Below are 10,414 nucleotides of genomic sequence, written 5' to 3'. Positions count from 1 at the left end.
TTTACCATCCGCTGTGCCACAACACTGTAAGGAGGCCGGGCCATTCAGCCCATCGTGTATGCGCTGACTGACAAATAGCCATCCGGCCTTATCCCGCTTTCCGTCTCTTAGTCTGTGGCCTTATAAGTTAGGGCACTACAAATGGTTATCCAAACGCTTTCTAAGTGTGATGAGGGTTTCTGACTCTACTACCCTTTCAGGCAGTGAGTTCCAGATCTCCAACCACCTTCTGGGTTAAAAAAATTTCCCCTCGAATCCCCTCTAAATCTCTTACCTCTTACCCTAAAGCTATGTCCCCTGGTAATGTCCCACTCAGCCAAGGGGAATAGGGTCTCCCTATCCACTCTATCTAAACTCCACATTGTCTTATTCACTTCAGTTAGGTCTCAGCCTTCCCTGTTCCAAAGAAAATAACCTCTGCCTGCCCATCCTTTCCTCATAACTAAAATTCTCCAGTCCAGGCAGCATCCTCATAAATCTCCTCTGTACCCTCTCCAGTGCAATCACATCTTTTCTATAATGCAAAGACCAGAGCTGCATGCAGTACTCTAGCTGTGGCCTAACTAGTGTTTTATGCCACACTTGGTCAAATGTTGCCTTGTCGTCAAGGGCAGTCACTCTCATCTCACTTCTGGAGTTTAGCTCTTTTGTCCATGTTTGAACCAGGGCCTACACTTCCTACACTAGCCTCCCTGAAGATGGTCACCAGTGAGTTGTGTGACTGAGACTTCCCCTGTAGGTTCTTGCTGTGAAATGTTTGAAAGGGTAGCGGGGAAAGTGAGGGGCAATGAAATTGCAGTTAACAGCTTGGGCATGAAGAGCTAGCACTGGCTCAGGTAGGATGGGCTGAATGGCTTCCATTGCTGAGCCGGGTCATGATGTCCAGCCCCGTAATTTGTGAGGTCAACTCACCTATATGTCCTTCGTCAAAATGTCGATTGACACGGTGTCAGCCAATGATATGGAGACAGGGCGGGACTTACAATCAGCAAAGTTTATATAGCCACAAAAAATCTATTGAACGGCAAACAGAGACTATTTTACAGCAGAAAGATACAGAAAATAGTGTTTATTTATTCAGTAAATAGGGCCTGTTTAAACTTTTCATCAAAACAAACAGTCTACAGTGTCTATTTAAAAATAGGAGAAGGTTGAAATTGGGTTTGAACAGTGTGGTATGTTAAGGATATAATTCTTTTGTGTGATGGTGAGTGATCCTGTGTTTGTGTAGGGCCCAATACATCAGTAAATACAGTCGCTTCCCTCAATCTCGGATTCCTATGGGTAATTTCAGTCTGATCCACTCATCTCTCATTTGGTCTCTTCCCTTAACCTTTGATCAGGATGTTGTTAGTGCTGCATCCAGCATTGGTAATGCCATTGAATGTCAAGGGGAGATGGTTGGACATTATGTGCGAAGGTCATTGCCCAGCACTTGGGTGGAACAAATGTTACTTGCTTGAATGCTCTCCAGGTCTTCCCACAATTGGGCATGGACTGTTTCTATATCTGAGGAGTCGCGAATGGTGCTGAACTTTGGACAATCATCAGCGAACATCCCCACTCCTGAGGATTGGACCTCGGACAACCCACTGTGGAACTCCTGTACTGAGGCCCTGGGGTTGGGAAACACAACCACCTTCCTTTGTCCTTAGTATGACTCCAGCCAATGGAGAGTTTTCCCCCTGACTCTCATCGACTTCAATTTTTCCAGGGCTCCTTGATGCCACACTCGGTCAAATGATGTCAAGGGCAGTCACTCTCACCTCACCTCTGGAATTCAGCTCTTATGTCCGTGTTTGGACCCAGGCTGTAATGAGGTCAGGCAGAGACCCTGATTATAATACTGGGGTGGCCACTGGGTTGACCCAGGGGTCCAGTCCCATTTTTTTTAACACAAACATTGCATTTCTTAGAAAAACAGGGAATATTTATGAAGTCAGAGTGCTCAGATTATTCATTATTTCCTTCCTCTTCATCAGATAAATTCCGATCAGCCAGACAATCACCATCATTCCCATAGCGAGAACGGACCAGATGATCAGGATTACATCCTGGCCCAGTTTCTCTTCATCTTCCCCAGTGCGCTCCGATGTTGCTGCAGTCACTGAGGTGCTTAACTGGGCTGGTGAGGGTGTGGGTCCCTGTCCTGTGAAATACAGGAATGGAAAGCAATGATGTGGAAACAGGAACTCGGACACAAACCAGGAACAGAGTGTGATGGGAAACAGGGGAAATAGTCTCAGTGTCAGAAACCCTGGGAGACAGGAGTGTCAGTGTGGGAGACCCTGGGGGAGACAGGAGTGTCAGTGTGGGAGACCCTGGGGGAGACAGGAGTGTCAGTGTGGGAGACCCTGTGGGAGACAGGAGTGTCAGTGTGGGAGACCCTGGGGGAGACAGGAGTGCCAGTGTGGGAGACCCTGGGGTAGACAGGAGTGTCAGTGTGGGAGACCCTGGGGGAGACAGGAGTGTCAGTGTGGGAGACCCTGGAGGAGACAGGAGTGCCAGTGTGGGAGACCCTGGGGGAGACAGGAGTGTCAGTGTGGGAGACCCTGGGGGAGACAGGAGTGTCAGTGTGGGAGACCCTGGGGGAGACAGGAGTGTCAGTGTTGGAGACCCTGGGGGAGACAGGAGTGTCAGTGTGGGAGACCCTGGGGGAGACAGGAGTGTCAGTGTGGGAGACCCTGGGGGAGACAGGAGTGTGAGTTTGGGAGACCCTGGGGGAGACAGGAGTGTCAGTGTGGGAGACCTTGGGAAGACAGGAGTGTCAGTGTGGGAGACCCTGGGGGAGACAGGAGTGTCAGTGTGGGAGACCCTGGGGGAGACAGGAGTGTCAGTGTGGGAGACCCCGGGGGAGACAGGAGTGTCAGTGTGGGAGACCCTGGGGGAAACAGGAGTGTCAGTGTAGGAGACCCTGGGGGAGACAGGAGTGTGAGTGTGGGAGACCCTGGGGGAGACAGGAGTGTCAGTGCTGGAGACCCTGGGGGAGACAGGAGTGTCAGTGTGGGAGACCCTGGGGAAGACAGGAGTGTCAGTGTGGGAGACCCTGGGGGAGACAGGAGTGTCAGTGTGGGAGACCCTGGGGGAGACAGGAGTGTCAGTGTGGGAGACCCTGGGGGAGACAGGAGTGTCAGTGTGGGAGACCCTGGGGGAAACAGGAGTGTCAGTGTAGGAGACCCTGGGGGAGACAGGAGTGTGAGTATGGGAGACCCTGGGGGAGACAGGAGTGTCAGTGTGGGAGACCCTGGGGGAGACAGGAGTGTCAGTGTGGGAGACGCTGGGGGAGACAGGAGTGTCAGTGTTGGAGACCCTGGGGGAGACAGGAGTGTCAGTGTGGGAGACCCTGGGGGAGACAGGAGTGTCAGTGTGGGAGACCCTGGGGGAGACAGGAGTGTCAGTGTGGGAGACCCTGGGGGAGACAGGAGTGTCTGTGTGAGAGATCCTGGGGGAGACAGGAGTGTCAGTGTGGGAGACCCTGGGGGAGACAGGAGTGTCAGTGTGGGAGACCCTGGGGGAGACAGGAGTGTGAGTGTGGGAGACCCTGGGGGAGACAGGAGTGTGAGTGTGGGAGACCCTGGGGGAGACAGGAGTGTCTGTGTGGGAGACTCTGGGGGAGACAGGAGTGTCAGTGTGGGAGACCCTGGGGGAGACAGGAGTGTCAGTGTGGGAGACCCTGGGGGAAACAGCAGTGTCAGTGTGGGAGACCCTGGGGAGGGAGGGGAAAGGCTGGAATCGGAGGAGAGCTGGGAATTTGGAGAGTTGTGGGATTGGAGAAGATCACTCAGACAGGGTTAATGGGATGCGAGGAATTTTAAAAAAAGACATTTGAAAATGAGGCAAATCTGAAGCACAAACTGAGAAGTAAATAAAAGGATTTTATCAAGAGGTTGGAGAGAGAAATGCAAAGATCCAAATGACTATTTACCTCGTACAATGAGGAGTGTCCCAGTGTCGCTTTGCCATCCACTGGTGCGATCCCCTTTTCCCTCCACAAGACAGAAATACCTGTTCTGGTCACTTTGTTTCAGGTGGTTTATCCGGATGGTTCCGGTGTTTTTCTTATATGGAACTCCCAGGAAATCAATCCGGCCTCGGTAATGAGGGTGAGTGTAGCTCCGTGAGAGGTTGAATATAAATTCTCCAAAACGCTGATTTCTTCTCCAGTGAATGTTAAACTTTCTGGATTTGTATGCTTTTGGTTAAATGAATGAACAGGGGATATCGATCGAATTTCCGACCACTCCCTCCAGGCGCTCAGGCTGGGTCACAGAGAAAACATCTCCATTTATCATCAATGGGGGACAGAGAAACAGAAATTGGTTATTTCGGAATCCCCAATAAATCTCATCCAATAGAAAACCAGTCCCGGAATGCTCTCAGGATCAGGGAAACTCCGAATCCTAAAGTGCAGCCGGTATCTCTGTAAATCCGTTATTCTAGATATAAACCACACGAACCCTGAGATTCGATTCCAGTCTGTATCTCTGTAAATCTGTTATCGTATATATAAACCACACGAACCCTGAGATTAGACTCCAGTCTGTAACACTGTAAATCTGTTATTCTATATATAAAGCACACGAACCCTGAGGTTAGATTCCAGTCTGTAACACAGAAAATCTGTTATTCTAGATATAAACCACACGAACCCTGAGATTAGATTCCAGTCTGTAACACAGTAAATCTGTTATTCTATATATAAACCACACGAACCCTGAGATTAGATTCCAGTCTGTAACAATGTAAATCCGTTATTCTATATATAAACCACACGAACCCTAAGATTTGATTCCCGTCTGTAACACAGTAAATCTCTTATTCTATATATAAACCACACGAACCCTAAGATTTGATTCCCGTCTGTAACACAGTAAATCTCTTATTCTATATATAAACCACATGAACCCTGAGATTAGATTCCAGTCTGTAACTCAGTAAATCTGTTATTCTATATATAAACCACACGAACACTGAGATTAGATTCCCGTCTGTATCTCTGTAAATCTGTTATTCTATATATAAACCACACGAACCCTGAGATTAGACTCCAGACTGTAACACAGTAAATCTGTTATTCTATATATAAACCATACGAACCCTTAGATTAGATTCCAGTCTGTAACTCAGTAAATCTGTTATTCTGTATATAAACCACATGAACCCTGAGATTGGAATCCAGTCTGTAACTCTGTAAATCTGTTATTCTATATATAAACCGCACGAACACTGAGATTAGATTCCAGTCTGTAAATCTGTTATTCTATATATAAACCACACGAACCCTGAGATTAGATTCCAGTCTGTAACACAGTAAATCTGTTATTCTATATATAAACCACACGAACCCTGAGATTAGATTCCAGACTGTCACTCAGTAAATCTGTTATTCTATATATAAACCACACGAACTCTAAGATTAGACTCCAGACTGTAAATCTGTAAATCTGTTATTCTATATATAAACCACACGAACCCTGAGATTAGATTCCAGTCTCTAACTCTGTAAATCTGCTATTCAATATATAAACCAAACGAACACTGAGATTCGATTCCAAACCCCCTTCGACCACCGTCAACTCTGAGTCTGGGCAGCATTTGCCCCCGGACACACCCCACCTGACCTCTCCAAGGCTGGGTGTGACTGTCACACACTCAGTACATCTGAGCAGTTAATTCTGCTTTTCTCTTTCCTGTTTATCTAATCTCACAACCTCCTCCGGTTATGAAATCCTCTGCTCTCATCAGCTGCTGGTGACCGAGGCTGATTATTGTGCCCAGGACCAGCCTGAGGATCGACAGTGGATCCCAGGACACTGGTAAGTGGGGGCAGGATGGGGGTTCAGTGAGAGGGGGATCTCTGGGGGTCAGGGGGTGTGGAGGGGCACTGTGGAGGAACAATGGTGGTAACTTTCAGCGGTACACTTTTATCCTGAGGTCAGGTCCCTCGAGAAGACACTCGGTGTCTGTGAATGAGGGTCACCCACCCATTCTTCAGGCAGAAGTGCCGAGTGGATGATCCATCTCGGCCTCCTCCACAGGTCCCCAGCTTCACAGATACCAGCCTTCAGCCAATTTGATTCACTCCACGTGATCTCAAGAAACAGCTGAAGGCACCGGATAAAGCAGAGGCTACGGCAATTGTACTGAAGACTTGTTTTCCAGAACTAGCCGTGCCCCCAGCCAAGTTGTCCGAGTACAGATATAACATGGGCATCTACCCGACAAACTAACATTCACACCACACAAGTGCCAGGCAATGACCATCTCCAACAAACGAGAATCCAACCATCACCCTTTGATGTTCAATGACATCACCATCACTGAATTCCCCACTATCAAAATCCGGGGGGTTTCCATTGACCAGAAACTGAACTGGACTAGCCATATAAATACTGTGGCTACAAGAGCAGGTCAAAGGCTGGGAATCCTGCAGAGAGTAACTCACCTCCTGACCCCCCGAAGCCTGTCCACCATCTGCAAGGCACAAGTCAGGAGTGTGATGGACTCCCCACTTGCCTGGATGAGTGCAGCTCCCACAACACTCAAAAAACTCAACACAACTCAAGACAAATAAGGATCAGAACCACATCCACCACATTAAAAGTTGACCTCCTGCACCATTGGAGCATCGTAACAGTGACTTCAATAAGATCATGGCTCTACCCTGGTTCCACTCTCATCTCTCCAATTGTAGCCAGAGAATCACTTGCACTGTCTCCAATTCCTGCTCCCACACCGTGACCTCAGGTTTTCCCCAACGATCTACCCTTGGCCCCCTCCTATTCCTCATCTATATTCTGCACCTTGGCAACATCACCTGAAAGCACAGCGTTAGTCTTCATGTGACCGCTCATGACAGCCTGATCAACCTCGCCACCACCTCTCTCGACTCCTCCACTGTCTCTAAATTATCATGCTCATCCGATAAACAGGAATTTCATCCAGTACCATATTGGGAAGACTGAAATCATGGTCTTTGCTTCTGGCTCCAATCTCCATTCCCTCACTACCAATCCCATCCCTCTCCCTGGAAACAGACACATTGACCCAGAGATGAGCTTCCGATGACAAGTCACTAAGACCGCCTATTTCCACCCCCATAACATCACCCAATTCCACCCCGTATCAGCACATCAGCTGCTGAGACCCTCACTGATGCCTCTTTACCCTGAGGCTTGACTATTCCAAGTCATTCCTGGCTGGTCTCCCACATTGCACTGTCTGTAAATTTGAGGTTATACAAATCTCTGCTGTCCTTACTCACAGCACTGTTCACCCTTCAGGCCTGTGCCCGCTGACCTACACTGGCTCCTGGTTAAGCAATGCCTCTGTTTTAAAATTTTCACCCTCGTTTACAAATCCTCATCCCATCCCTGTGCCTGTAAACTCCACCAACCCTACCGCCCTTTGAGATCTCTCTGCTCCTCTAATTCAGGCCACCCCAATTTTAATGGTTCCACCATTGTCGGCCATCCCTTCAGCTGGCTGGGTCCCAAAGTCTGGAATTCCCCCCCTCAATCACTCTGCCTCTCTCTCCTCCTTTAGGAAACTCTGAAAATTCCACTTCTTTGACCAATGTTTACTGGAGGTCATGTACGCTGTGTGACTGTGTGAGGAGGTGTTGGCATGGTGGTAGAAACACTGGCTTTGTATTTGAACAACCCTGACTAATTCCTTAGGGACCCTGGTTCAAATCCCACCATGGCAAATGGTGAAATTTGAATCCAATTAAGGGTCTTCAATTAAAAGTCTGATGATGACTGTGAAACGATTGTTGTAAAAACCCATCTGGTTTGTTAATCGTCTGGCCCACATGTGACTCCAGACCCATAGCAATTCCTTCATGTCTGTTCAGCTGCCTTTGTAACACAGGATGACCCTCAGCTGTGTGGAGAGGGCTGGAGCCAGTCAGTGGTTTTGCTCGATGATCTCGCACTGGCACAGGTGGGATGGGCTGAATGGCCTCCATTACATGGAGCCATTCACTCCAGCTGTTCACCTGAGCTGGGTCTGGATGTCAAACTCTGGGGTTTGTAAGGTCAGCTCATTTACATGTCCTTTGTCAAAGTGTCACATGGTGTCAGCCAATGATATGGATGCGGACAGGGACTGGGGGATGCGGGGAGGAAGATGGTATCAAACACCCAGGGGCCTAGGGGGTGCCATGCTCGGTGTTGTAACAGCGCCAAAGAGGGAGGAACCAGGCCTGAAAGACTTTTTCAAACAAACATCGGAACCGACAGCATGATAGTTCCGTTTATTAAAATACGGTTTTTCAGCTTAGTTTGAGTGAGCGGCTGCTCCTGAACTTCAGGCAGCTTCGTGGTTCCCATTTTTGCAAAGCCCCCTCAAAAAAACCATGGAGTGCCCAAAGGTCAGAAGCTGCAACCGAGGATGTTCTTGATTGAACATCTTTTCGCAAACTGGTGACTCCCTCAATCATTTTAAAGCTAACTGAATGCTGGTGAGTGGGGGGAGGTAAGGTGAGGGGGTTGAGGTGTGTGGAGGGCGCGATGAGGGGTTGGGGGTTTGTGGGAGTGGGAGGTGTGGTGGGGGGTGGCCAGATGAGCGGGTTGAGCTGGGGGTGTGGGGTTGAGTTGGGGTGTGGAGGTGTGTGGGGATGGAGGGAAGGTGTGGTGAGGGTTTGGGCATGTGTGGGGGATGGAGGTGCTGAGTTGTGGGGTGGGGGTGTCTGGAGTTGGGGGGATGATGTGAGGGTTTGGCGGTATGTTGGAGTTGGGGGGTTGAGGTAAGGGTGTGGGGATGGGGGTGGGAAAGTAAGGTGAGGGTGGGGGATGAGGTGAGTGCGGTGAGGTGAGGAGGTGGGGGCATGTGGGGGTGATGGCCTGAGGGGTGGGGTGGTTGGGTGAGATGGGAAGGAGGGGGATGGGGGGATTAGGTGAGGATATGGGGGTGTGTAGGGGGTGGGTTGAATTGTGGGGTTGTAGTTGGTGGTGGTGGGGTGTGTGGGTGTGGATGTGGGTGAGTTGAGGAGATTGGGGTGGGGGGATGAATAGTGGGTGTGTGAGTGAGGGAGGTGAGTGAGGGGGTATGGGTGGTAGCCTGAGGTGAGGGTGTGTGGGCAGGGGGTAAGTGAAGGGATTGGTGAGGGGGGGGTGAGAAGATGGAGATGTGGGTGGTGGGATGAGTAAATTTGTTTGTGTGGGGGGATGGGTGAGTTGAGGGGCTCAGCGAGTGTGTAGGGTTGGAGGGTCGGGTGGGTGTGGGGGGAGGGAGGCACTTTTATGCATTAGGGCCACAAAATTGAATAATTTACGTGTGTCAAAATTCCCCTTGAATTTAACCCAGCAAATAGCAAGCAGTCTGAACTTTGATTCTGCCCTAAAGTAGAGGCAATTCTGACGACATGCTGTGTTGATGTACCAGAGGCTTGAGAACCTTGGGTCTCATCAAAATAAATGTAAAAAACTAAAGACCAGGATTGATGCAAAACAGGGCTTTGACTCACTATTATAAAAGCAAAAAACTGCGGATGCTGGAAATCCAAAACAAAAACAAAAATACCTGGAAAAACTCAGCAGGTCTGGCAGCATCTACGGAGAGGAACACAGTTAACGTTTCGAGTCCACATGACCCTTCAACAGAACTAAGTATAAATAGAATAGAGCTGAAATATAAGCTAGTTTAAGAGGGCTGGGACAAGTAGAGATGGATAGAGAGCCAGTCTACTTGTACCCCCCCCGCCCCCTTAAACTAGCTTATATTTCAGCTCTATTCTATTTTTACTTAGTTCTGTTGAAGGGTCATTCGGACTGTAAACGTTAACTGTGTTCCTCTCCGCAGATGCTGCCAGATCTGCTGAGTTTTTCCAGGTATTTTTGTTATTGTTTTGACTCACTATTGCCTATTTTATTAACCTTGAAAACAGTGGTAATAAAATCCCTATGTGTCACTAGGAGATTGATAAAAGAAAGACCTTACAAATCTCTACTCCAAACTGGGTTCCCCCCAGACAGGCTATAAATTCACAGTGTTAAACACAATTTGTATGACAGCTTCGGTGGGAAGGGCAAACAAACCAAGTCAGGACTTAAGGCCGTACTAAGTTTTTGTGCTATGTATCATTATTTGAAAAATTCAGATCAATAACTCAATGTGCAATCTTGCTGAGCTGCCGGTAGATGTCAGATTTTCACAAACTGAGGACTGTGTTCGTTTGTGTAAAAGGGGCAGATGCCATTTATGGTATATGTTAGGTTAGTGCCAAGGATTTAGGTTGGTAAGGTTGTATTAGTTACAGAGTTGAAATGTTTGGTAAATGCAGCGATTTCTTTCTAGCCACTTCCCTCACATCAGTTGATTGCCCTGTGATTGGTTATCCTTAGAGAATCAGAATTGGGCCTCCAATTTCAACATTGCTACGGTCACCCTGCCTACTACATGTGGGTGTAAT

At 48.5% G+C, this 10,414-nt stretch overlaps 1 pseudogene across 1 annotated transcript; it reads right to left on the bottom strand.

Moving 5' to 3' along the window:
• Nucleotides 1-1,931: 1,931 nt before the first annotated feature.
• Nucleotides 1,932-4,292, bottom strand: LOC144671691 (paired immunoglobulin-like type 2 receptor alpha; annotated as a pseudogene). Its single transcript, XR_013573989.1, has 2 exons — nucleotides 3,926-4,292; nucleotides 1,932-2,149 (listed from the first exon to the last, which is right to left on the bottom strand). The product of XR_013573989.1 is annotated as a paired immunoglobulin-like type 2 receptor alpha (transcript).
• Nucleotides 4,293-10,414: the final 6,122 nt, after the last annotated feature.

The sequence above is a fragment of the Cetorhinus maximus genome, chromosome 34 (assembly GCF_964194155.1).
Source record: "Cetorhinus maximus chromosome 34, sCetMax3.hap1.1, whole genome shotgun sequence".
Lineage (NCBI taxonomy): Eukaryota > Metazoa > Chordata > Chondrichthyes > Lamniformes > Cetorhinidae > Cetorhinus > Cetorhinus maximus.
Note: the sequence above shows the minus strand (reverse complement) of the source record. Positions and strands in the feature narration are given on the sequence as shown.